The sequence below is a fragment of the Scyliorhinus torazame genome, chromosome 13, assembly GCF_047496885.1.
Source record: "Scyliorhinus torazame isolate Kashiwa2021f chromosome 13, sScyTor2.1, whole genome shotgun sequence".
Classification (NCBI taxonomy): domain Eukaryota; kingdom Metazoa; phylum Chordata; class Chondrichthyes; order Carcharhiniformes; family Scyliorhinidae; genus Scyliorhinus; species Scyliorhinus torazame.
The window spans coordinates 143,438,615-143,465,925 of record NC_092719.1 but is presented as its reverse complement, the minus strand read 5'-3'; the positions used below and the strand labels follow the sequence as shown (position 1 = coordinate 143,465,925).

Sequence of the window (27,311 nt, the reverse complement as noted above, 5' to 3'; positions counted from 1 at the left end):
ACGTAGGTTAGGGAGTGAACATTGTACAAATTCTTCCCCACTTTTAATGATTCAGCCTTGGTAGCAGATTCCAAAACTGAACCAGATGACCATTGCTCAATCCAGCTTTTGTGGGCCTACACCAAATTCCTACCGCCATTCAGGGCAGCACGGTAGCATTGTGGATAGCACAATTGCTTCACAGCTCCAGGGTCCCAGGTTCGATTCCGGCTTGGGTCTCTGTCTGTGCGGAGTCTGCACATCCTTCCCGTGTGTGCATGGGTTTCCTCCGGGTGCTCCGGTTTCCTCCCACAGTCCAAAGATGTGCAGGTTAGGTGGATTGGCCATGGTAATTTGCCCTTAGTGGCCAAAATTGCCCTTAGTGTTGGGTGGGGTTACTGGGTTATGGGGATAGGGTGGAGATGTTGACCTTGGGTAGGGTGCCCTTTCCAAGAGCCGGTGCAGACTCGATGGGCCGAATGGCCTCCTTCTGCACTGTAAATTCTATGAAATCAGTTGCTCCATTCTGGGTGGATACTGGGCATCATCAAATCGGACAGAACCACATCCTTTTGCTAAAAAGAGTTCTTTAGTCGAGGCCAAGTCAATGTACACACTGCAAATTAAACCAAGCGAGGATCCTTCATGACTTCCACACACTCAGCTGTGAAGTCACTGATCAGGCCAGATCACTTCAGCAATTTAGCTTTTTCCTCACCTGATCGACTGAAACATTGTTTTCTTCTTGGTGGGTGCAGCCATAAAGCTTCTTGCGATCAGACCCGTTGTTGTTCTCCACTGCCAGTAGGTTGAGCCAGGGAATTAATCTAAAATCATGCCAAGTGACTTATTTCAAGAGCTTCATAACAGCACTTCCACACACAGCCCAGCAGCAGCCAAGCTGTGGCCCGCGGTCCCTTGACCAGCTCATGCAACTCCTGCCAGCTCCGTGTCAACCAACCCAGCCTCTTAAAAGCTGCTCCAAATTGCTGGCTGGGGAGGGTCAGGAACGGTAGATGGATACCGAAGTGCTGAAGCTCCTCATACTGCTGTCATTTACCAAGGTGAAAGTAATCAATTATGTCAAGCCAAATCAATCATCGCTGCCACATTCTGGAGGCTCAGAACATCCACGACAATAATACTGGCAAACCCGCTCTGAAAAGCTTCATTTTCAGCCAAAGTCGATGACAATACCTCAAACAGAGTGTCCATGGTGGAAGGAACAGGAAATTCTGGAGAGAAAAGCAAATCTAGTGACACAGAACAGTTAACGTCAAGTTACATTTCTGTTTTTTCACCAGTGATGGGTACTAGTTTCGGACTCAGGTGGACTTGAGCAATGCCTCCGCACGGCCTAAAGAAAAGTTGAGGGTTCACATCCCACCCTGTCCCAGACAATGTTCATTAACAACGCCAGAAACTCAAATGGATTCGACAATAAAAGCTGTGGCAGCAAGAGCAAATCAAAGGCCAGGTATTCTGCAGGTGATATTATAATGGTGAAAGCGATTGACAGAATATGGAGTGTGAAACTCAACTCCGCGTCCAACAGGACACCGGAGGATGTTCACACTTTGAGTCAGCCGGAAGCAGTGGCAAGGAGCAGAAACTGTGGCAGAGTCTCAAATTAATGACTTTTATCTTCCGAATAGTTAATTGGAAGGAATTTCCACTTAGTGGCGCAGCGATAATGGAGGATTCAAGATGGCGGCAAGGCAGATTCTGAGAGTCACAAGTGTCTATGTTGAAACTGGTGTTGTCAATCAAATGTGAGCGTTCAGTTTTCTTGAAGTCAAATTGTAAACAAGGCCAAAAACGTTCGGTCTAAAACTCTCTCTGATCAGCAGGGCGGCGCAGTGGTTAGCACTGCTGCCTTACGGTGCCGAGGTCCCAGGTTCGAGTCCGGCTCTGGGTCACTGCCAATGTGGAGTTTGCACATTCTCCCCATGTTTGCGTGGGTTTCGCCCCCACAAGCCAAGCATGTGCAGGCTAGGTGGATTCGCCACGCTAAATTGCCCCTTAGTTGGAAAAAATGTATTGGGTACTCCAAATTCAAAAAAAATAAAACTCTCTCTGATTGTCAGTGAACGAAGACTCCATAACAAATCAATTGTAGGTTATCTTCTGTCCTCACCACACAAAATTTCGAATGGAAGTGAATAACCTTTCCAAAAGGGGAGAAGCCTCAACCAGTTGCTGAAACTGGGGTAAATCACACAAATCACCTCTATTTCCAATGGTGGTCATTTTTCTTTTAAAAACGTTGAAACATTTCAGTGCCTCAATTCAGCAAGCAAAGGCAGAATTTATTTAAACCCATTACTGCTCACGCTTTTGCAGCACCTCAACACTTGATAACAGAACTATCTGCTTTCTGTTGGCAGGATCATCACACAGATGTCACGCACAATTAAACTCCAGCAGAGCAGCTTCTTTCTCCAGCTCCTCTCAAAACATCTAATCCAAAATGACAGCAGTCAGACACCATCACACTTCCCCTGAGAATCAACCAGGTTTCCAACTAAGTGAAAAAATACGCTGCCCGAGGGCAGCAATTAAAGAGTCCTGCTAGAGAAGTGATCGGACACAAAATTAATTACACTCTCCGTTATTTATTGCTGGCCGCAAATGTCTAAAGATTCAAACTGCCTTCGCAGGGCTGCAGAGTCCACCAGAGCTAGTTATGGGCTCGAATATTCCAGCTTTTTTGGACGATTGCCAAAAAAAAGGCCTCACTTTAACATCAGGAACATTTCCACCCACCCACTGTAAAATTGCAGTGACAAATCACTGGAATAAATTCTAATGACATCCAATTTTTCCTGGCTGAATTCTAAAACTTCTATGATGTCTTAACCTGCATGTTGAAAACTTACTTTTCATTTTTTTAAAAACAAGTTGCCCCAATCCCCTACAGCCCTGTTGCAACTCAGCATTGTTGGGATGTACATGGAGGTGACAATCTGCATTGATACTGTGCAGTTAACAGATTAAACGGATAACACCCATGGGTAACACCCACCCCTAGCCCAAACATAAAGCGGCATTATGCCCAAGAGAATTCAGGGGTAAAAATCCTCAGCTAATTCAGGGTGGGAGGGGAACGACTCTGTGGTTAACTCAGGGGGAAAAAAACCTGGGCATTCACCCTTCGAAAGGAAGCCAAACTGAGATTCAGGAGCCCAGTGACAATGAGGTACATCGTCCAATAAACTATTCGCCATTTGCCCAGTAACATCAACATACAGCCAGGAACTCAGCACAGCCAGGAACTCAGCACCTTCTTTCTAAATAGCGGCTGTAAACCCACTCACTGCAGCAGCCAGCCATTTGTTCAAAGGGTCAATGCAGAAAGACAAATCTCAGTCACATCAATCAGACTTCTACTAGAGTCGGCCAGAATGGACACACTCCCAATCCTGTCACCATGACAATGACTTCTCTCCAATGTCTATACTTTTTCTTTCAAAAAACTAATAAGACACAACTGTCATGCCAACCAGGGTAACTAACAGTTTCTGGTGTAAACACTATGGGATAGATTTATACTTCAGAAAACCGAAGAGATCAATCTCCATTTCTTGCTGTAATAAAAACAGAAAATGCTGGGTGAATTCAGCAGGTCTGGCAGCAGCTGTGGAGAGAGAAACAGAAGTCATATGGACTCAAAACATTAACCGTGTTTCTCTCTCCACAGCTGCTGCCAGACCTGCTGAATTCACCCAGCACTTTCTGTTTTTATTCGTGGCCCAAATCCCAAAGCGTTGCATGATTATCTCAAGGGATATATTAAACAACGCATATTTCGAAATACCACCTCTCCCCAGCTTAATTTTGTATGCACTGCAAGAGACAGTTTATTAGTAAATGGTGAACTGGTTTATAACTTCACAATTCATGCATTTTTAATCTTAAAAATAAAACAGTTATGTGGAATAAATATCACAATTTCCCCCCCAAAAAAATCACCTCAACTCTCATTCTCCCTCCTGGGATCCCATTCTCTCTTCCCCACAATGCTCTCTGCCCCAGTTCCCAGATGCAGTTTTCCGATCAATATTCTTTTGATTTACAGGGACAAAGCATCTCAGACTTTCACTCTCCAAATTCACAGGAACACTTCACCTCTGCACGTTGCTGACCTATTTTCCTCACTATTCATGGCAGTTTTGAGCAAAGAAAGCATTCAATAAAAGGAGAATAAAAATACAAGTCGCCTTTTCCACATTTTCCATCAATTCAAAAGGGTAAACAGCCTTAACTCCTATTTGGAGCTGGTCAAATTGAAGCAAAACGATCCTCATCTTCTCTCAAGCCATCGCGACCAATTCAACCTCTCTTCTGTCAAACCACTAAAGTACAAGCTACAACATAAAAACAAATGTCATTTCTCGGGGTATAGGCTAAACATGGGGAAGAGTGAATTATTTGTGATACATCCAGGGGACCAGAGTAGAGAGATAGAAGGCTTGCCTCTAAGGAAAGTGGAAAGAAACTTCCGATACCTGGGGATTCAGATCGCTAGGAGCTGGGGAACCTTGCACAGACTTAATCTGACACGGTTGGTAGAACAAATGGAGGAGGACTTCAAGAGGTGGGACATGCAGCCTCTATCGCTGGCGGGCAGGGTGCAAGCAATTAAGATGATGGTCCTCCCGAGGTTCTTATTTGTATTTCAATGTCTCCCTATCCTAATCACTAAGACCTTTTTTAATAAAATAGACAGGAGCATCACGAGCTTCGTGTGGGCAGGGAAAGTTCCGAGAGTAAGGAGGGGGTTCCTTCAGCGTAGTAGGGACAGAGGAGGATTGGCACTACCGAACTTGGGCGATTACTATTGGGCCGCCAATGTGGCAATGATACGTAAATGGATGATGGAGGGTGAGGGAGCGGCGTGGGAAAGACTGGAGAGAAAGTCCTGTAAAGGGACGAGTTTAGAGGCGCTGGTGACGGCGCCGCTACCGATCTCACCTAAAAAGTTTACCACGAACCCGGTGGTGGCGGCAACATTAAATATCTGGGGACAGTGGAGGCGACAGAGAGGGGTGCGGGGAGCCCTGGTGGGGTCCCCAATCAGGAACAACCATAGGTTCGCCCCAGGAAGAATGGATGGAGGATTTCAGAGCTGGTTCCAGTTGGGAATTAGGAGGGTGGGAGATTTATTTATAGATGGGACTTTTGCGAGCTTGGGAGCATTGGAGGAAAAGTATAAGTTGCCCCGGGGAAATTTCTTGAGATATATGCAGGTGAGGGCATTTACTAGACAACAGGTGAGGGAATTTCCATTGCTCCCGACACAGGGGATACAGGACAGGGTGCTTTCAGGGGTGTGGGTCGGAGAGGGCAAGGTGTCAGAGATTTACCGAGAGATGAGGGAAGAGGGGGAGGAGTCGGTGGGCGAACTAAAAGGAAAGTGGGAAGAAGAACTAGGGGAGGAGATAGAGGAGGGTATGTGGGCTGATGCCCTAAGCAGGGTAAATTCCTCTTCCTCATGCGCCAGGCTTAGCCTGATTCAATTTAAGGTGCTACATAGAGCACACATAACGGGAGCAAGATTGAGCAGGTTCTTTGGAGTGGAGGACAAATGTGGGAGGTGTGGCGGGAGCCCGGCAAACCACGCACATATGTTTTGGGCATGCCCGGCACTGGAAGGGTATTGGAAGGGAGTGACGGGAGTGATTTCGCGGGTGGTGAAGGCCCGGGTCAAACCAGGCTGGGGGTTAGCTCTATTTGGAGTTGCGGAAGAGCCGGGAGTGCAGGAGGCGAAAGAGGCCGACGTTGTGGCCTTTGCGTCCCTAGTAGCCCGGCGCAGGATCCTACTCATGTGGAAGGAGGCGAAACCCCCCGGACTGGAGGCCTGGGTAAATGATATGGCGGGGTTCATTAAACTGGAGCAGATAAAGTTTGCCCTGAGAGGATCGGCTCAAGGGTTCACCAGGCGGTGGCAGCCATTTCTCGACTACCTAGGGGAACGTTAGAGGGAAGACAGATGACCAGCAGCAGCAACCCAGGGGGGGGGGGGGGGGGGGGGAGGGGGGGTTTAGTTTAGGTCAAAGATAAAGGGGTTTTGTTACTTGTGTATTGTTTAAAATTTCTGTATTGTTATTGTTGCGTTTGCTTTGTAAGAGGGGAAAAATTGTTGTTTGGGGAAAAAAATTTCAATAAAACATTTATAAAAAAAAAAAAAAAAAAAAAAAAAAAAAAATAAAAACAAATGTCTCCCTCACGTACAGTCTTGTCGTGGTTATGGGACTGGAGTTAAAATCTAGAGGTCGAGTTCAAATGCCACAATGGCAAATTGAATGTTGAATTCAGTAAATCGGAATTTCTGGACTAGCATGTTGCCATGTCGATGGGAGGAATCGTTCCTGTTCTTCCATACCTATAGCAACTTTAAAAAATATACATTATTTTTATATATTTCTACCGGTTGCACACATCTACATATTACCTTGATATCAATGCACAGACCAAAATACACTCTGCACACAGATGGAAAAAATGAGAGGGAACATTGGATCTCTGAAAGGCTGACACACACTGGCCTTGGAGAGGTTTCGAGCACGGACTGCCCAGAATGATAGCAGCGCTTAATGCGTTAAAATAAGGATGACAGAGGGCAGCACGGTGGCACAGTGGTTAGCATTGCTGCCTCACGGCGATGAGGTCCCAGGGTTCGATCCCGTCTCTGGGTCGCTGTCCGTGTGGCGTTTGCACATTCTCCCCGTGTTTCGCCCCCACAACCCAAAGATGTGCAGGTTAGGTGGATTGGCCACGCTAAATTGACCCTGAATTGGAATAGAAAATGAATTGGGCACTTTAAAGTTATTTTTTTAAATGAGGAGGACAGGTCACATCCCACGCTTGGTTTGTACTTCCCAGTTGAGTAATTGTAGAAAGCTCGGTCACATCTTGGGAGTGAACCTTAACTTGCCCCAAAGAAAGCTTCAACCTGCTCACTCCTTCATTGCTTTCTGACTCTCGACAGAGCCGAAGATTTTGCGCTTGCCACTGCAGTTAACCAGCGTCAACCTCTTTCCCTTCAGACACAAATCTACGCTCAAGAGTTGAAAATCTGTGTTTTAACAGCTTCTTTGAGAAAAGATTTTGACTTCTTGATGACTGACATAAGTTACATGCATTACGATCATCCACTCCCCAGATATTTAGTGGCAAGCCGAGTCCAAGGAAAACGTTCCACAGACAGTGGGTGATGAACTGAAACATGATCTTAAATATATATTGTGAGAACTACCATTCCCAGGCGAAGAATTAACCCGATTGCTCTCAATGCACCCGCCGGAAATACTGACTGCTTACCTATCTGACTGACAACTCTCTCACTCACTTAATATCCCGAGGCTCCAACTCCAAATCAGGTGTCTTTAGAACAAAGATTAGCAGAAGCAAAAGTCAACTGGCAGCAGTGAGATAAATCACAACGATTCTCTCAGCTCACATCTTTCTTCCTACACGCATAAAATATGACAGGTGAACATGTGGAAAAATGCATCAAAAACTGACAAGTTCCTTGACTACAGCTCAGCACTGCCTGCTGGCTCATTCGATCACTGTGCTCAGTTGCCGGTACAAAATACCAAATACTGCAAGGGTACAAATACGTTTCATGCCAAGTTCTAAAAGCACCATAGGGGAATTAGCAGAGGCTCAATGGAGGGGGTTAATGACTGATACAATACACATCAAATAGTGACAAACACAGCTTCCTTTCCTGCAATGTTAAATAAAGACTCAAACTCAGTCTTTTCGATTTTCAAATGTATTACTCAAATAAATTCTCTTCATTTGTCCGACTGGAACCGAGAGACTTTTAAAATTGAAGCTGGCACATTCTCCACTCGGGGTCCACATTCATTAGCCTTCCTTCCAATTTTGCCGGGGCTCCTCCTGCACGATTTAGTGCTTTACCTTGATTTTCTCTCAAAAGTTACAAATTAGAGGTCAAGAGGGCCGAAGGACCGAACACAACTCGACTTTCACTCCGAACATTTTCGGACAAATTACTGAGGAAGGAAATCATTATGTAACAGCTAGGAAAAGGATTCTCTCCCTTTGCCTGCGATTGATTCTCTAAGACGACGATGAAGGATCAATCGTTCAGTCAAATACAAGGGCAGTCGTGCACTGTTGAAATACGGGTCAGAGTCGGGCACTTGCTCTATAGTCCTGTGCATTAGGGCTCATCCTGCCATCAAACGTGACGTTCCTGTCACTCAGCACACATTTTATACTCCGTTTGGGAAAACTTCCAAAGCACAGATTTGAGATTTTTAATGTATTGAGGGATTTGATTCTGTCCATACGGGCAGGCATTTGAGCCAAATAGGCTAAAAGGGGACAGAGCGACATGAGTCTAAGTTCCAAAAGCATACCAGTTTGCTGTCAGGAAGACTTCACACCAGCTCAGAGGGTTGGATTGGATTGGATTTGTTTATTGTCATGTGCACCGAGGTACAGTGAAAAGTATTGTTCCGTACAGTTCAGACAGATTATTCCATACATGAAAATTGGCCCTCTGGAGTAAGTTGCCAGCCCACGAGTCCAAGCATTCAAAAAAGGGGCTGGCTGAGCTCCTGGTGGTGCTCAATACACCAGCCTGGAAACAGTGTTTGCATCACTGAAAACTCATATCAGCAATCACTGATTGCTGCAGTTCAATCCCTCATGATAATAATAATAATAAGAAGAACTTATTGTCACAAGTGGGCTTCAATTAAGTTACCGTGAAAAGCCCCTAGTCACCACATTCCGGCGCCTGTTCGGGGATGCTGGATCAGGAATTGAACCCGCGCTACTGGCAGTGTTCTGCATTGCAAGCCAGCTATTTAGCCCACTGTGCTAAACCAGGCCCAGATAACCTTGGTGGGATGAGGGGGATTTCCCCAGAGTATTCTTTTTCTAGATTGGACCCATCGTCATTTCCTCTGCCCCCCCCCCCCCCCCCCCCCCCCCGGAGTCTCTTGGAGGGAATTGCGTGCTGGAGGGGTGGGGATGATGCTGCATATTCACTGCACCATGATGGAACAGACAAATTGTGTGCTGGAGGGGTGGGGATGGGGGTGATAATCCATCTGCACTGTACCATGATGGAACAGGCAAGTTTTAAAATGAACCAGACGGTCTTCTCCCATCACATTTGATCATAGATCATAGAATTTACAGTGCAGGAGGCCATTCGGCCCATCGAGTCTGCACCGGCTCTTGGAAAGAGCACCCTACCCAAGGTTAACACCTCCACCCTATCCCCATAACCCAGTAACCCCACACAACACTAAGGGCAATTTTGGACACTAAGGGCAATTTATCATGGCCAATCCCCTAACCTGCACATCTTTGGACTGTGGGAGGAAACCGGAGCACCCGGAGGAAACCCACGCACACACGGGGAGGATGTGCAGACTCCGCACAGACAGTGACCCAAGCAGGAATCGAACCTGGGACCCTGGAGCTGTGAAGCAATTGTACTATCCACAATGCTACCGTGTTGCCCCGACGGGAAAATAAAATATTGGATGAACTGTCAGAGGATAATCCAAGAAATCCAGAATGACAGTGGAATACACCCTTTCTGCTGAATCGAAGAGGAATACAATTGGCAGAACTAAAAACTGCTCTGAAGAAACTCTGGAGAACCGGAAAACAAAAATTTCAAGCTACACTCATACAGCCTGGTGGCAAACTAAGAAAGGAGTAAATGATCAAAGACGTGTGTATTTTGGGGAAGTAGTCATGAATTCTCGAGTGTGCGGAGGTTTCATCAAAGTCTTGGTCAATTTCGGAGGAGCACAGTGCTCAACATGTGCAGAACCGAAGAAGCATGCGTACAGCGATTTCTACCGTACACACTTTTCTAATGTGGTACATAGCTGATGGCAAGCTGCTCGAAAAAGGAAAACAATTTCAAATGTATTCTTATCTACCACGAGATTCAGAAAATACTGCTGCAATTTTCTCCTGGCTTCGCAGAGGCTCTGGAGTTGAATCAAGAGCCTCTGGAGGTCAGCCACATGGTACTGGTCCTGACCATCAACATACTGGGACAAAGATTAGCTGCAACTACATCGAGTGGAATATCTCAAGCTACTCCTCCAGAGTAATTAGTGTAAACAGGGCAGGGATTAGTCAAGGGACAACAAATCTGGTATGTCAACATGTAGGAAATGGGAGGCAGCAATAAATCTTGGATCCCAAAAACGCTTGAGGGGATCTGACAATCAATCAATAACAAGTCAAGTGGTTCAGACTGGCTAGCAAGTGAAATACGAACTGGGTAAAACACGCATCGTTCTCTGGGAGCCCCAATTCCAGTCAGTGAGCCCATATGTATGCTGATCGATTATGCGGTCTAGAATTATAAACATCTGGCTGAAGCCAACGGATAAGACGCGTGTTATTTAAAATATGGTCGTACCTCAATTCAAGAATGGACCTCCGGAGCTCCAGCACCGTCGTGGGCAAAGGAAATATTGACTGTTGCCAGATGAGCAGATTTAGCTGTGACACGAATTGACCTTACCACTCTCCAGGGACTGAAGGACCAGAAATAAACAATCACGGCCCATTTTAATTGACTGACACACACACAGCAGCTGTTCAAGATATAGAGTGAGAAAAGCAGGGAGAATCTGTGTGAGATAAGACACAGTCTGTTATATGATTGACGGGGGACAGGGAATACAGTGCACAAAAGCTTATGGAACCCAGTTCTTGCATCACATGTTCACAGAAGTGTTCGCCTATTGTTCTGAGAAAATCGTGGGAGCTGTGATATTTGACTTATACACTGCAGCACGGATCTCTTCAAACATCCTTCTCCAAGAAAGCAGGGCCAATACTTAGCGCAATTTCACTTCAACTATCCAGGGTCACCTACACTAATGTCATGCAGTAATGCATCAGCACTGAAGCCACCAACTGGACTGTGACCCAAAGCAGAAGTGTACCAAAGTAGTGGAAGTGACTGGAAATCAGATGGACAGCCTGGTCTCACCAAAGCAATTCCAACAGAAAATCTGGAGAGCGAAAGCAGAGGATTTGAGAATGGTACTCACAGTCCTAAAGCAACAACAGACACTGAAAACCCATTCAGCCACCAAATGCAGCAAGCCTCATTCTGGGTCGTGAGCAGATCAAAGACTTTGAATGTATTCAAACAATCCCCTCCCTTGCATTCTATATTTACTGAACAATAAACTGTGATTTGGAAAAGAAAAATGTTTCAAAATTTCACAATTATAACCATTACTATATTCCAAAGTCAAAGCCACCACCACCATCCCAAAAGCCAAATTACTCCCTGCTAAAGTTAAAATTCATCAAAATAGTGCCATCAAAGATGGGGCACTAAAATAAAAAGAGATTTGTGCTGGGATGACTAGAACCTATTATATGTTTCCACTTACCTTATTGAAACTTGGAAAATTATTTGGAGGCTTTGACAGAGGAGGCGCTGAGAAACCTTCCCCCAGCTGGAGAGTCATCTCAGAATGAGGGATGCAGTCATTTTGAATTGAGAGGAGGAGGAAACATTTCTTCATTCAGAGGGTTAGAAACCTTTGGAATTCTCTACCCCAGCAAACTGTGAATACTCAGTTACTGAGTATATTCAAGGCTGGCACAGACAGATGCTCAGGCACTTGGGAAGTCTGGAGGTTTGGGGCTACAGCAGAAAGTAGAATCATGGTAGGTGAGCCATGATCTGACTGAATGGCAGAGCTGGGCGAGGGTCAGACAGCCGACTTGTGCTCCTGTTTCTTGTGTTCTTTTGCTTTCTAAAATAAATATCAGTGCTGGACTTAAATGCTCATTTTCAATATGAAAAACTGGAGGAACGATTATTAGAGTTCACACTAAGCATATTATGCATACATATAGTTCCTCAGCTTGTCGTTGAAGCAGATATTAAATGAGGATGACATATTCTAAGGTGGAGCCACAAGATCAAATGACTGTCAATGCAAAAATCATGAATGAATTGGGAGACTTGTGACACATTGAGCCTCACTGAAATACATGACAATTTTGCATTCCATTCACCAAGACTGAACAGCAGTCAGTTTAATATTACACGTCAAGACATTACCAGTTATTAACTTTAAGCGTTCTTTATACGCCAGCATCGTGAGCTGCGCTAAGTTTACAGTCACTGCTGCACCAATGGTTTTTAAGCGTGTCAAACAGAAAGCATATAAACCGGAGACTGTGCAGGTTTCATTCTTGATCTTTCGACTCAATAGACCTTCCTATCTCACAACTTTGTGCCCGGAGTTTACTCTCCTGCACTAGTGCAATCGGCGTGATATCGATATCTTTCGAACGCATTACCTTCGATTAACTCGGACCCGAGCACACGACTGCAGCACGCTTCAGTGTCGGACGGTGGAGCCCAGTCGCTGCCGGCAGGCCGCCTCAGCCTCAGCTCCAGCACAGAGTCAGCGAGCAGCTCCCAACCTCAGTGTGGATCCGCAAGCAATGACATGACTGGAATGTCTGGCTGTCCGAACGTTCCGTTTCCCTTTGTCCCTCCGAATGTCCCGCTCCTCAGTGTTCCATTAGCCGAATGTCCTGCTCCTCAGTGTTCCATTACCTGAACGTCCTGCGTTCTGTTACCGCCGATTCTCTTCTCCACCTGACTCGTCTAACGTGTTCACTTCAGTGCTTCACGGTCCTTCCTTCCAACGATACACTATCTGCAAAAAGAAGAACCCACCTCTGTCGAGTAGGCAACCACGCCACCCAGAGGCGAGGAGTATCCTTTTTCCACCACGCAAGGAAATTAAATTGACTTTAGAATGGCCTTCCACTCCTCACATGCACGCCTGAAAAACTCTCAGATATCCACAACCTTTGCCGTGTTGGTTTTTGCTTTTGAAATGTATTCATCATTGATTTGTAAGCTAACAGCCAACCTAACAACTGTGCGCGTGTGTTTATATCACCTCTAACTAAAATAATAGAGGTGTGATCAGACAAAAAAATGACACAAAGCCACAGATTGTTTTTGAAAGACATTTTATTGAAGCATTTTTAATATATACATATTCACAAAAGCCAACCACGGCTACAGGGAACAAAACAAAACCCCTCCTTGCATTCCCCCCTGAAGCCCTGGTACTCGTCTCCCTTCTCCAGCCTATCCCCCCACCAAACCCAAAGTAAACTCCCACCCCCCTCCTGACAACTCAATACTCCTTAAAGAAGTCGATAAACAACTTCCGCCTCAAGGTGAAAAGTGCGAGATGTTGGGAGTGTTGGAAAGCCTAGCTGAAGAGATATTAAAGGAGGAGCTGGAGAGACAGAAGAGTTTAGGGAGGGAATTCCAGAATGTGGGACCTGAGATAAATCGACACCACGAATAATGGGCAAAGGGAGTGGGGATGAATGTACACCAGTGAATTCAAGTGTTCATGGCGGAATAGAGTTCTCAGAGAGGAAGCTTACAATGATCGGGAGGGTTTGGGATCTTTGTAAGAAGAACAGGAACTAAATATTTACTCAACGGTATTTGGTGGTAGGTGTAGACATGCTGGGCCAAAGGGCCTGTTTCTGTACTGTATCACTCTATGACTATGACAATGGGCAGAGGTATTAAGTGAGTGGAATGTGACATGAGGCAACTTGTTGACTGTAGGTGCATTTCGGCACCATCATGGGATTCATCATGTGAGTTCTCTGGGGATTTCTTCATTTTCTTATTCTATTCTCTTGTTTGGTACAAGAATACAGCTTACTGTGCAGCTTCTGAAATGACTGCAAGGTAACTTGTTATTTTATTTGGGTGACTGTCTGCGTGAAGTTTGCACCGTCTCCCCATGACTGCATGGGTTTCCTCCGGGTACTCCGGTTTCCTCCCACAGTCCAAATATGTGCAGGTTAGATGGATTTGCCATGCTAAATTGCCTCTTAGTGTCCAAAGATGTGCAGTTTAGGTGGATTGACCATACTGAATTGCCCCTTAGTGTCCGAAGATGTGCAGGTTAAGTAGATCAGCCATGATCAATGTGCAGGATTGCGGGAATAGGGCAAGGGAGTGGGTCTGGGTAAGAAGCTCTTTCAGAGGGTCGGTGCAGGCCGAATTGCCTCATTCAGTCTGTAGGGATTCTATGGAGTGAACAATGTAACCTAATTCTGCTTCACGTATACCAAATAGGAACAAGAGATTTTAAGCTTGCAAAGGTTCAACTATTTAAGTCTGAATTTATGTGGGTACAAGTCTCCCTTATAATAACAAGAACGAATCCTGGTCCCACATGGTGACTATAAGTACAAATTGTACTATAAGCTCCTCGATAGCACAAGTGTACAACCTCTGCTAGATAGAAAGGACTGCCTAGACACAAACATTATTTTCAGTGATACTGATGAAACTAGTAGAACACCATTTACTGGAATGACAGTATACGTGATCAGTGACCACAAGCCACTGACCAAGGAGTTTTGACATTTTATTAATTCATGGGATGTGAGCGTCGCTGGCTAGGCAAGCATTTCTGTCCGCTCCTAATTGCCCTTGAGAAGGTAATGGTGACCCGTCTTCTCAAACTGCAGTCCATGTGTTGCAGGTACATCCTTAATGCTGTTAGGGAGGGTTTCTCAGTGTTTCACCTCGCGACAGTAAAGGAACATTTCAAGTCAGAATTATTGTGGCTTGGATGGGGACCTTGCGGCTGGTGGTATTCCAATGTATCTGCTGCCCCTGTCCATCTTGGTGGTAGATGTCATGGGCTTGGAAGGTACTGCTGAAACTTTAACCGTTGAGGGGTGGAGGGAGTGAATTTGAGGGAGAGTACCCTATTGGGTTCAACAAGGCAGTAGATCCTGTGCAACATGTCCCGTGTTGCATCACAGTGGCTTTAAGGAAACTTTGAATGGTCCAGTCACAGAGGCCAAATTACCCCTGTAACAATACTAATCTTAAGGATCAGTTCATGGTGGTCTTACCTAAGAAGAATATTGATTTGGATCCGCGACTCTCAGTGAACAATCCACTTTTTTGAATGGGGACAGGAAGAGAAGCCATTGCTGGAGATGCTCTGATTGCAATCAGAACTAAGTGAAAGTGAACACTAAGGTGAACAATCAAGGAATAACAAATCATAAAGATCTTTACAATCAGCAACCTGGAGAAGGAATATTTTGATATCTGTTTCAAGAAGATGTGTCTTTCATGATGTCACTCAACCCACAAATTAGTTTATTATAGTTCTGCTCCATTTTTATTCCTATTCTACTTCTTCTGAGTTATTGGGTTTGCCTCACTTGTGGGAGTATTGTTAACTGTGTAAAATAAGTTCTCAATAGATTACTTTTATCTGTAATTATATAGTCTAATTTCTGAAATGATTAAATCCCGATTGCACTTGCACCAAGGAAATACAGTCTAGTACATCTTGTATTTGACCATAATTAAAGCTGACAGAAGAGTTTATTTGCAATACAGACTCTTCAAACTACCAGAAATTGCAGCTGATGAAATGGCAGTGAGAGGGTAAGAGCACATTTCTTAGTAGGTTGGTGGTTGTGTGATTACACAAGGAGTGTAAACTGCTATGGCACTTTGACATGCATGATGTAGTCTGGATCATAATGGGAGAGGCTCCAAATTTCTTTCCATCACATGGCTGACCAAGAATCTCTCCCACTCTTACTACCGACCAATGGCATGTGATAGAAGGATTTGCAGGTTGATAATCACCCCTCATCCCGCCCTGCCTGATTTACGCAGGGACCACTCCTTCCGTGACATCCTGGTCCACGCTTCCACCATGCACAACTCCCCACTGCACCTTCCTTTGCAATTGTAGAAGGTGAAATACCTGCCTTTTTACCTCCTCCCTCCCCACAATTAAGGCCCCAAATACTCCGTTCAGGTTAAACAGCATTTCACTTGTACTTCCTTCAATTTGGTCCATTGTGTTGTATTTGCTGCTCCCAATGTGGTCTCCTCTACATTGGGAGACTAAATGCCAGTTGGAAGGAACATCTTCGCTCAGTCCACAGGCATGACCCCAACCTCCCTGTTGTGTGCCATTTTTAACCCAGCACTTCACTCTCATGTCCTTGGCCTACTGCAATTCTCCAGTGAAGCCTGGTACAAGCTAGAGGAGCAGCACTTCATCTTCTACTTGAGCATGTTGCAACCCTCCGGACTCAATATTGAGTTTGACAGCTTTCGATTGTGACCTTTTTCCTCCACCTTAAACCACGTTCTCCCTCTCTTTAGTTCTGACAAAGAGCTAAATCGGCTTGAAACGTTAACTCAGTTTTCTCTCCTTACCGATGCTACCAGAGCTGCTGAGTTTTTCCAGCATCTTCTGTTCATGTTTCAGATTCCAGCATCAGCAGTATTTTGCTTATGATATTCAACCTGTTTGGCCACATTTTCCTTGGCCATCGGGTCCTGAGTGAGACTTGACCCAAGACTTCCTGATTCAGGGCAGAGGCTCTACTCACTGTGCCACAAGACATGCCATTTTAGCAGATTAGACAATCTTATATCCTTTGAAAAAGAATAGATTGTTCAGTTCAGCAGAGTAAATTGACAAGTCAGGAGATATAGACAGTTTTGATTAATGCTGAAGCTTTAAGCCACAGTTTTACTGTTCCAAAAATCTAATTAGTGACTAGCCTCCAAATAATCAATCAGAAAATGTTGGGTTATTGAAGCTGAATTCAGAAGATTGTATTTTAATTGACTATCAGTTACAATCAGGAAAGAGAGCTTGGCAAATTATTTACTTTACCAACTTTAGAGCAGGCACCAGTTTCTTTCCACACAATCAAATCTGAAATAAAATGAACTATGCTAACAATATACCTCTGACTGTCAACATCTGTCCATTCATATTTGGCTGTGACTTATCAGTCTCCCTTTTCAGTCTTCAGAAAGCATGTCAACAGGCTGAAGTGCCTGTACAGCCCTTTTGAAAGCTGCCTCTTATTCTGCCACTTTCCAATCAAGTGTTCACAAACTGCAATTTTTGGCTCCTACCACTAGGCTACCTCGCTGCACATGTCTAACACAGAACCTGGCACTCTGAACTATTATATTAACTGAGCACAGGACAAGATAGCAGTTCACTTCTGGTGACCTCTGCATTTGCTTCTGGTATTTGAAAGTCAAAAAACCTACCTTGTGTTATTTATGTCACCCATGGCTTGGTAGATCCCTTAGAATCTGACTTAAGATTCTGATTTCAGGGGCAACATTACTCCAAGATGGATATAAGTGTACATGGGCAGAATGGTTAAGGAGATGTGAAATTGAGTAAGTCGTGGGACCAGAATACAGGAAGCGAAAGAGAGGAAGTTGGGGGAGGAAAGAAAATAATTTGATCTTTCCTCATGATGTTATTATTTTGGTATCAGTCATCCATGTTTAATTATTTAGTTATTCACAACATATTTATTTCTTAATAATTCTACTTAATTTATCATTTATGGCTTTACAATTAATTGAGTTATTTATTGAATGAATTGTTTGCAGCCATATTTACTGATGTTTATTTATTTAACCGTTGATCGCCTATTCTATTATTCATTTATTGTATTTTTCCTTTGCAGCCGAAGTTCCATATAATTTATTTATTTTGTTGTTTGGAGACCAAGGAACCAAGATTTATTAATTTCAAAAGCCATTATCCCAGCACTGGCCATTGATGTATTAAAATGTTTTGTGTACTTTTATTGTTTTGCTGAGTACATGTTGGGAAACAGTAATTATGAAGCTCAGGGAGGTGGAGTGAGGGAAATGAGTGGTTTAATGACAATCTCAGTTTGGCGACTTGAGAGGTGGAATAGACTGGGGAAGGCGAGGACTGGTGAGAGAAATTAACTAATCCAAAGTAGGGAGAGGAAATTGGGCTGGAAATTATAATAATGAACATGAAAAATAGTATCACAGAAAAATGTTGCAGGAATAGGTTTTACACTGACTGACATTGGATACCATAAACAGAAATTTTAATATAATGGCGCCTGGCACTTCTGGTGAGTTTGAGGATATAATCCAAATGTATTTGTTATGCAGTATCGGTGGAACATTAATGGAAGTTTTGGGTCAAATTCCATAATTGTGTTCATTTATGCATTGAAGCTGTAAATTATTAGCTGTGATTGTATCTATATGTTTGATTATTTGTATCAAATTCTATCACTTCCATTATTTTCAATCCCAGGATGTAGAGGAAGATGGTTGGAAATGTGCTCCTGAATGCATGTGGGGGAGGGGGTAGCAAGTTGCTTATGTAGTAATAATGATGGCTAGATAGAGCTTGAAGGCTGGTGCTGGACAGTGAGTGCAGCATGCATGGCCTGGGACCTTTAGGCAAGTGTATCACTTGGTGTGAGATAATTTCTGAGGGGTGGAAGTTGGGCAAGTGATGTTGAAGCGTGACATGGTGTCAATTTAAGAAGGGCAGTATTGTATTGGGGTGTGAATTCTGAAGCCATTTCTGTGGTTATATGCTCGAGAGTACTGGGAAGGGTGAAACACACAGGGAACCCTCAGGGTATAAGACATCAGTGGTCTGAAAGGAGTAGGAGAGCCCTGGTATGTAACAGGGGCAGAATGAGGATTGTGGGCTGTGAGGGCACTCTAAGAGGGGTTATAGAGTGGGCAATGATGTCAGGGTGGAATACTATAGACAGTTGTGTCTGTCCTGGGAGAGTAGTACTGAGGAGTGATGTTGTGATCTGGGAATATGGGAGAAAGTGTCTGAAGCTGTGGTGATAATGGGGAGGTCACAGTGTTGGAGCATTGGGAGCAAGATTCATGGGGAATGGGACCATTGGAGTTTTGAGAATCTTTGAGTACTGAAATGAGGTTCCTTTGTGGTAAACTGAACAAAAAGACATGCATTCTGGAGCCATGTGAAACTTTACAAAAAGCACTGCATATCATTCCAGATTTTTGTTGAAAATGCACATTCCATGAAGAGGTAGTCAGTAGTTGCTTTCTCAGCACAGCCTCTTCGAGAACAGTGTGCCATGGCATTAGACTCAATTAGTGTCAATGAATGGTACTTCACTTCACTATCTTCATGCTTGTCTGACAGATCTGGGATGAGCAGTCTCTTCAGGCAACCTTCCAACAAGATCCACCAGACCCTCTTTCCACAGGGTCTTGAGGATGATCCACATGGGATATTGTCTGATTGATTTATGGTCAAAATTTTCAAACTCATCTATCATAACTTGCTTCAACAATGAAAAGGAAAATCAGAGGATTAGCCAACCCAGAGCATTCACATGTATTCCTTAGAATGAGAATGGTGTCTGCTAAGAATTCAGATGAAGACCTGGATGAATTTTAATCTTCAATAGATAGTTGATGTTATCACTATCTAATCAATAAGGATCAACTGCAGGCACTATGGGTGTGATGTTGAGTTTACTGTAAGTAGAAGATAACTGTTAGCTTCTGCCTGCTATTGAGTAAAGAGTCAAAAGTTTTGCTCCTTTTCACAAACATCTTTATTTTCCTTGAACACTATACAAAACTCTATCACCACATCACAAGCCTCAAGAGCCACCTGTGACTCCTTTACATATCAGTGCCAATTATTGGATACTTAAAATAAATGAAACATCTAATTGGAATGTCTCTTAACCCATTCCTTAACAGTAACATGCTAGTCATGCAGCAAAAACATATGAACGACCATGTCGATAGCAAGTACCTGTACAGATCAGATAGGACAGCTGCCATGCACACACAGCTGACAAGGGATTTTCACCCTGTAATAGTTTACTTTATTTCAATGTACCTTATAAAACAATTTTTTTTTGTCTAAACCTTGGCTTGAGAATCCAGCCTTTATTGCTATAGTGATATGCAGTGCCATTCGCTTCTTGAGAACTTCACACATCCCTTCTGGCCTTGATTAATTACTCCCTTTCATACTGCATCTCAGGCTGTTCATCCCGACCAGTTTCACCCTCCCTGTAACATTACATCTTCGCCACCAAACTAACTCCCAAAAGTTTCATTATTTGTATCTATTCCATAATTAGTTATTTATGTCTACGGCTGTTAACAAGTTCTTTAACGTGGTCAATCAGCTCAGATGTTCTTATTACATATCAAAAGGTTGAACCACAGTGTTGTTCACTAAAGTAAGTCCAATTTTACTTGACACACTCATGAACTTGCATTCCAGCAGAGATCTAATTAAGCAAGATTGAATGAAAAACCTAACCCAGTTTTGTGTTATGGTTGTTTGTTTTAAGTATCTTAAATTCTTCCACTTGGCATTGTCCATCCATGGGTCACTTTTGGGTTGGGTACCATTGTCATCATCTAAGAATCATCAGTCCATCGGCTTTGTTATAGGGAAACAATAGTTAACAGTGGAACAAAACTTACAGCACTTGCTTATTCACTTACTTATTTCAGGTTATATATACATACATATTACACACACAAGAGGTAGGAGAGAAGGAGTTGGAAAAGGGAGGAAGGGTAGATCAAAGTGAACTCAAGTGAAAACTCACAGCCTCCCTCCTATAAAATGCTAGGAAAATATATCTGTGCTGCTAATGTCTCTCTTTACACAAAGAAAACAGACTTTGTCCAGATTATGTGGCCAGTGCTGGAGTGATGGCACTTGCTGGTGTCCTCGAAGAAAGCTTTCTACACGTGAGCTCTGTGGTGTGAATGTCACCTTTCCTGATATAAGGGTCCAGTTATAGGGGATCTCTGGTATTCAGCAGCAGTGATGATATTAAGTTAGTAAAGCTGACAATCACATCAAAGAATTCTCAAAGACAGCAAGCAGCAAGCAGCAAGTAGCAAGCAAGTTTTATCATGTCCTTTTTATGATTTTGTAAAAGTGAAATAAAGTTTTGGCCATACACATGGGATTAAGGTAGTGTCCCAAACCATGCTGATGTTATCTGTGAGGGTATCCCAACTTGGAACACCGGTTCGTGGGGGTATATAGTTTTGTTTCTTGGAATAGTGTTAGGGGTCAAGTGAGATCCCAGGGAAACTTAACAGCCCAGTCATCGTGTAACAATTATTAAAGACTATTTATTAAATATTTATTAAATGAAAGAAAAGAGAAATACACACGAACAGGACTACACTACTCTGAGACATTAAATATATGAATCACTGAACATGCAGGATGTTTATGTAGAACATACCCTTTGTTCCAAAACATATCTATGATCCCTGAACTCCTTAAAACATCCCCTTTCCCCAAACAACATTCACATTAAATAAATCTATGAATCAAATCCAGATTATATTTACCTCACAATACAGGGTTGATGATCAAGTTTTTCGGATCCAGCAAATATATTTAAACTCCCTTTACGAAGGTTTCTGCAATGCTTTGGCAATAAGACTTAAATAAAGTTAAATGTAAAACTGGCCCTTTTGGCTGCTAGATGTAAAACTCACCTTCAGGCTGCTAGATGTAAATTGGCCTCACTGCTTCTGAGGGTGCTAATAATTATGCAATTTCTCCCCTTTGATATTGCATTCTGGGTATTTGGCTGTCTGCTTCTTATCAAATTCCTTGACTCTAGAAATTAACATGTGTATGCCACATTGATTTTCCAATTGTCCAGGTAAGAATCATAGAATCACAGAATTTACAGTGCAGAAGGCGGCCATTTGGCCCATCGAGTAAGCTGTTTATACTAATATGTGATTCAAACCTGATTCTATCTAGATGCCTACTAATCTCATTACTGGGAAAGGTACATCTCATCCGACCTTTTGAAAACTGGATACTGCTGTCGCTAGGTAGATTTCTACCTGTTGTTAGGCAGATTGCATCCTATTATGTATTGTTAAATTCATGTTACTGCTGTTACTAAGCAAATCCATGACAGTCAGACATTTAATACCATAAACAAAAAGATTTCTTAAAAGTATTTTCTACCATTTTATAAATCTATGGAATTTCTTTTCACTGAATTGAGAAAAAATATTTTTATTCTTTGTGGGATGCGGGTGTTAATGACAGCAATTTATTTGCCCATCCAAAATAACCATGGAACGGAGCGTCTTGCTCGGTCATTTCAAATATAAAATTAGCTATTTCAGGCTCAGAGAGCTTGTTCAGAGATGGTGGTGTAGTGGTAATGTCACTGAACTCACAACCAAGAGGTGCATGCTAATGCACTGGGGAGATGGGTCCAAATCTCACCGGACCAACTGGTGGAACTTGACCTCAGTAAATAAAATGATGAAGATAAAACTCATCTCAGAAATAGTGAAACTATAACTGATTGTCATAAACCCCCCATCTAGTTCACGAATGCCCTTTAAGGAAGGAAATTTGCTGTCCTTTGCTTCTCTGGCCTACATGTGAATCCAGACACATTGCCTTTTGAAATGGCTCAGCAGGCCACTCGGTTTAAGGGCAATTAGGGTTGGGCTACTGGTGACCGAAATAATTTATACATGTGTTTGTGGAATTCACCTCTTCATTCACCTGATGAAGGAACTGCGCTCCGAAAGCTAGTGATTCCAAACAAACCTTGGACTTAAACCTGGTGTTGTAAGACCTCTTACTGTGCCCACCCCAGTCCAACGGTGGCATCTCCACATCATGATTTAAGAAATGAAATCTCAGTTGCACCTCATTCAACAAGGCAAAGCTTTTCAAGTGTTTTTAACCATCAGGATAATAGTGTAAAAAAGTGGAAGTTCATGCTAATTCAATAATCCTAATTCATTCCCATCTGTGAGGGCTTGAACAGTGTATCCTGTGGAGGAATGAGGAATCGCTAAGGATCACATTTCTGTATTTAACTGTTATGTGCCAACATCAGACGCTGCTGTCAATTTCCAGGAATAGAACATAGAAAATACAGCACAGAACAGGCCCTTCGGCCCACGATGTTGTGCCGAACCTTTGTCCTAGATTAATCATAGATTATCATTGAATTTACAGTGCAGAAGGAGGCCATTCGGCCCCCTGAGTCTGCACCGGCTCTTGGAAAGAGCACCCCACCCAAACTCAACACCTCCACCGAACACTAAGGGCAATTTATCATGGCCAATCCACCTACCCTGCACATCTTTGGACTGTGGGAGGAAACCGGAGCACCCGGAGGAAACCCACGCAGACACGGGGAGGACGTGCAGACTCCGCACAGACAGTGACCCAAGCCGGAATCAAACTTGGGACCCTGAGCTGTGAAGCAATTGTGCTATCCACAATGCTACCGTGCTGCCCTTAAGAACAAATAAATCTACACTATATCATTTTACCGTAATCCATGTACCTATCCAATAGCTGCTTGAAGGTCCCTAATGTTTCCGACTCAACTACTTCCACAGGCAGTGCATTCCATGCCCCCACTACTCTCTGGGTAAAGAACCTACCTCTGATATCCCTCCTATATCTTCCACCTTTCACCTTAAATTTATGTCCCCTTGTAATGGTTTGTTCCACCCGGGGAAAAAGTCTCTGACTGTCTACTCTATCTATTCCCCTGATCATCTTATAAACCTCTATCAAGTCGCCCCTCATCCTTCTCCGTTCTAATGAGAAAAGTCCTAGCACCTTCAACCTTTCCTCGTAAGACCTACTCTCCATTCCAGGTAACATCCTGGTAAATCTTCTTTGCACCTTTTCCAAAGCTTCCACATCCTTCCTAAAATGAGGTGACCAGAACTGTACACAGTACTCCAAATGTGGCCTTACCAAAGTTTTGTACAGCTGCATCATCGCCTCACGGCTCTTAAATTCAATCCCTCTGTTTCTGAACGCGAGCACACCATAGGCCTTCTTCACAGCTCTATCCACTTGAGTGGCAACTTTCAAAGATGTATGAACATAGACCCCAAGATCCCTCTGCTCCTCCACATTGCCAAGAACTCTACCGTTAACCCTGTATTCCGCATTCATATTTGTCCTTCCAAAATGGACAACCTCACACTTTTCAGGGTTAAACTCCATCTGCCACTTCTCAACCCAGCTCTGCATCCTATCTATGTCTCTTTGCAGCCGACAACAGCCCTCCTTACTATCCACAACTCCACCAATCTTCGTATCGTCTGCAAATTTACTGACCCACCCTTCAACTCCCTCATCCAAGTCATTAATGAAAATCACAAACAGCAGAGGACCCAGAACTGATCCCTGCGGTACGCCACTGGTAACTGGGATCCAGGCTGAATATTTGCCATCCACCACCACTCTCTGACTTCTATCGGTTAGCCAGTTCGCTATCCAACTGGCCAAATTTCCCACTATCCCATGCCTCCTTACTTTCTGCAGAAGCCTACCATGGGGAACCTTATCAAATCCATGTACACTACATCCACTGCTTTACCTTCATCCACATGCTTGGTCACCTCCTCAAAGAATTCAATAAGATTTGTAAGGCAAGACCTACCCCTCACAAATCTGTGCTGACTATCCCCAATCAAGCAGTGTATTTCCAGATGCTCAGAAATCCTATCCTTCAGTACCCTTTCCATTACTTTGCCTACCACTGAAGTAAGACTAACTGGCCTGTAATTCCCAGGGTTATCCCTAGTCCCTTTTTTGAACATGGGCACGACATTCGCCACTCTCCAATCCCCTGGTACCACCCCTGTTGACAGTGAGGACGAAAAGATCATTGCCAATGGCTCTGCAATTTCATCTCTTGCTTCCCATAGAATCCTTGGATATATCCCGTCAGGCCCGGGAGACTTGTCTATCCTCAAGTTTTTCAAAATGCCCAACACATCTTCCTTCCTAACAAGTATTTCCTCGAGCTTACCAGTCTGTTTCACACTGTCCTCTCCAACAATATCGCCCCTCTCATTTGTAAATACAGAAGAAAAGTACTCGTTCAAGACCTCTCCTATCTCTTCAGACTCAATACACAATCTCCCGCTACTGTCCTTGATTGGACCTACCCTCGCTCTAGTCATTCTCATATTTCTCACATATGTGTAAAAGGCCTTGGGGTTTTCCTTGATCCTACCCGCCAAAGATTGTTCATGCCCTCTCTTAGCTCTCCTAATCCCTTTCTTCAGTTCCCTCCTGGCTATCTTGTATCCCTCCAATGCCCTGTCTGAACCTTGTTTCCTCAGCCTTACATAAGTCTCCTTTTTCCTCTTAACAAGACATTCAACCTCTCTTGTCAACCATGGTTCCCTCACTCGACCATCTCTTCCCTGCCTGACAGGGACATACATATCAAGGACACGTAGTACCTGTTCCTTGAACAAGTTCCACATTTCACTTGTGTCCTTCCCTGACAGCCTATGTTCCCAACTTATGCATTTCAATTCTTGTCTGACAACATTGTATTTACCCTTCCCCCTATTGTAAACCTTGCCCTGTTGCACGCAACTATCCCTCTCCATTACTAAAGTGAAAGTCACAGAATTGTGGTCACTATCTCCAAAATGCTCCCCCACTAACAAATCTATCACTTGCCCTGGTTCATTACCAAGTACTAAATCTAATATTGCCCCTCCTCTGGTCAGACAATCTACATACTGTGTTAGAAAAGCTTCCTGGACACACTGCACAAACACCACCCCATCCAAACTATTTGATCTAAAGAGTTTCCATTCAATATTTGGGAAGTTAAAGTCACCCATGACTACTACCCTGTGACTTCTGCACCTTTCCAAAATTTGTTTCCCAATCTGTTCCTCCACATCTCTGCTACTATTGGGGGGCCTATAGAAAACTCCTAACAAGGTGACTGCTCCTTTCCTATTTCTGACTTCAACCCATACTACCTCATTAGGGTGATACTCCTCAAACTGCCTTTCTGCAGCTGTTATACTATCTCTAATTAACAATGCCACCCCCCCCACCTCTTTTACCCCCCTCCCTAATCTTATTGAAACATCTATAACCAGAGACCTCCAACAACCATTTCTGCCCCTCTTCTATCCAAGTTTCCGTGATGGCCACCACATCGTAGTCCCAAGTACCGATCCATGCCTTAAGTTCACCCACCTTATTCCTGATGCTTCTTGCGTTGAAGTGTACACACTTCAACCCATCTCCGTGCCTGCAAGTACTCTCCTTTGTCAGTGTTCCCTTCCCCACTGCCTCACTGCAGGCTTTGGCGTCCTGAATATCGGCTACCTTAGTTGCTGGACTACAAATCCGGTTCCCATTCCCCTGCCAAATTAGTTTAAACCCTCCCGATGAGTACTAGAAAACCTCCCTCCTAGGATATTGGTGCCCCTCTGGTTCAGATGCAACCCGACCTGCTTGTACAGGTCCCACCTTCCCCAGAATGCGCTCCAATTATCCAAATACCTGAAGCCCTCCCTCCTACACCATTCCTGCAGCCACGTGTTCAACTGCACTCTCTCCCTATTCCTAGCCTCGCTATCATGTGGCACCGGCAACAAACCAGAGATGACAACTCTGTCTGTCATGACTTTTAACTTCCAGCCTAACTCCCTAAACTTGTTTATTACCTCCACACCCCTTTTCCTACCTATGTCGTTGGTACCAATGTGCACCACGACTTCTGGCTGCTCGCCCTCCCCCTTAAGGATCCTGAAGACACGATCCGAGACATCCCTGAGCCTGGCACCCGGGAGGCAACATACCTTCCGGGAGTCTCGCTCGCGACCACAGAATCTCCTATCTATTCCCCTAACCATTGAATCTCCTACAACTATTGCTTTTCTATTCTCCCCCTTCCCTTCTGAGCCCCAGAGCCAGACTCAGTGCCAGAGACCTGGCCGCTAGGGCCTTCCCCCGGTAGGTCATCCCCCCCAACAGCATCCAAAACGGTATACTTGTTTTGAAGGGGAATGGCCACGAGGGATCCCTGCACTGTCTGCCTGTTTGTTTTTTTCCCCCTGAAGGTAACCCAGCTATTCTTGTCCTGTACCTTGGGTGTGATTACCTCCCTGTAACTCTTCTCAATCACCCCCCTCTGCCTCCCGGATGATCCGAAGTTCATCCATCTTCAGCTCCAGTTCCCTAACACGGTCTTTGAGGAGCTGAAGTTGGGTGCACTTCCCGCAGGTATAGACAGTGGGGACATCGGTGGTATCCCTCACTACCCACATCCTACAGGAGGAGCATGCAACTGGCCTCGCCTCCATCCCCTCTTACCTGACAGAATATAGCTGCCCTGTGGACTAACTAGATCTCCGCCCTCCGACTCTGCTCCCAGTCAGCTACACTTTCTGTAAACTCCTGGCTCTCTTCTCACTCTTTGCGGAAATGTCGGAAACAAAATATAAGGAGCACCTTACTCCCTCCTCACCTAACTCCCTCGGTCACCAAACTCTTACTATAGCACTCAAATGCACCAAATTCAGCACTCCCTCGGTCACCAAACTCTTACTATAGCACTCAAATGCACCA

General features: G+C 44.1%; 1 protein-coding gene across 5 annotated transcripts in view; it reads right to left on the bottom strand.

Moving 5' to 3' along the window:
* shq1 (SHQ1, H/ACA ribonucleoprotein assembly factor) overlaps nucleotides 1-12,694 on the bottom strand; it is a 174,155-nt gene extending 161,461 nt beyond the window's left edge. For 2 of the 5 annotated variants that reach the window (XM_072472234.1, XM_072472240.1), the window contains exon 1: nucleotides 12,328-12,694. The gene's annotated coding sequence lies outside the window, so the exon portion shown is untranslated. Of the gene's footprint in view, nucleotides 1-10,414; nucleotides 10,629-12,327 lie in introns of all 5 variants that reach the window. The other 3 variants (XM_072472235.1, XM_072472238.1, XM_072472236.1) reach the window with 3 other exon arrangements.
* Between the last annotated feature and the right edge of the window lie 14,617 nt (nucleotides 12,695-27,311).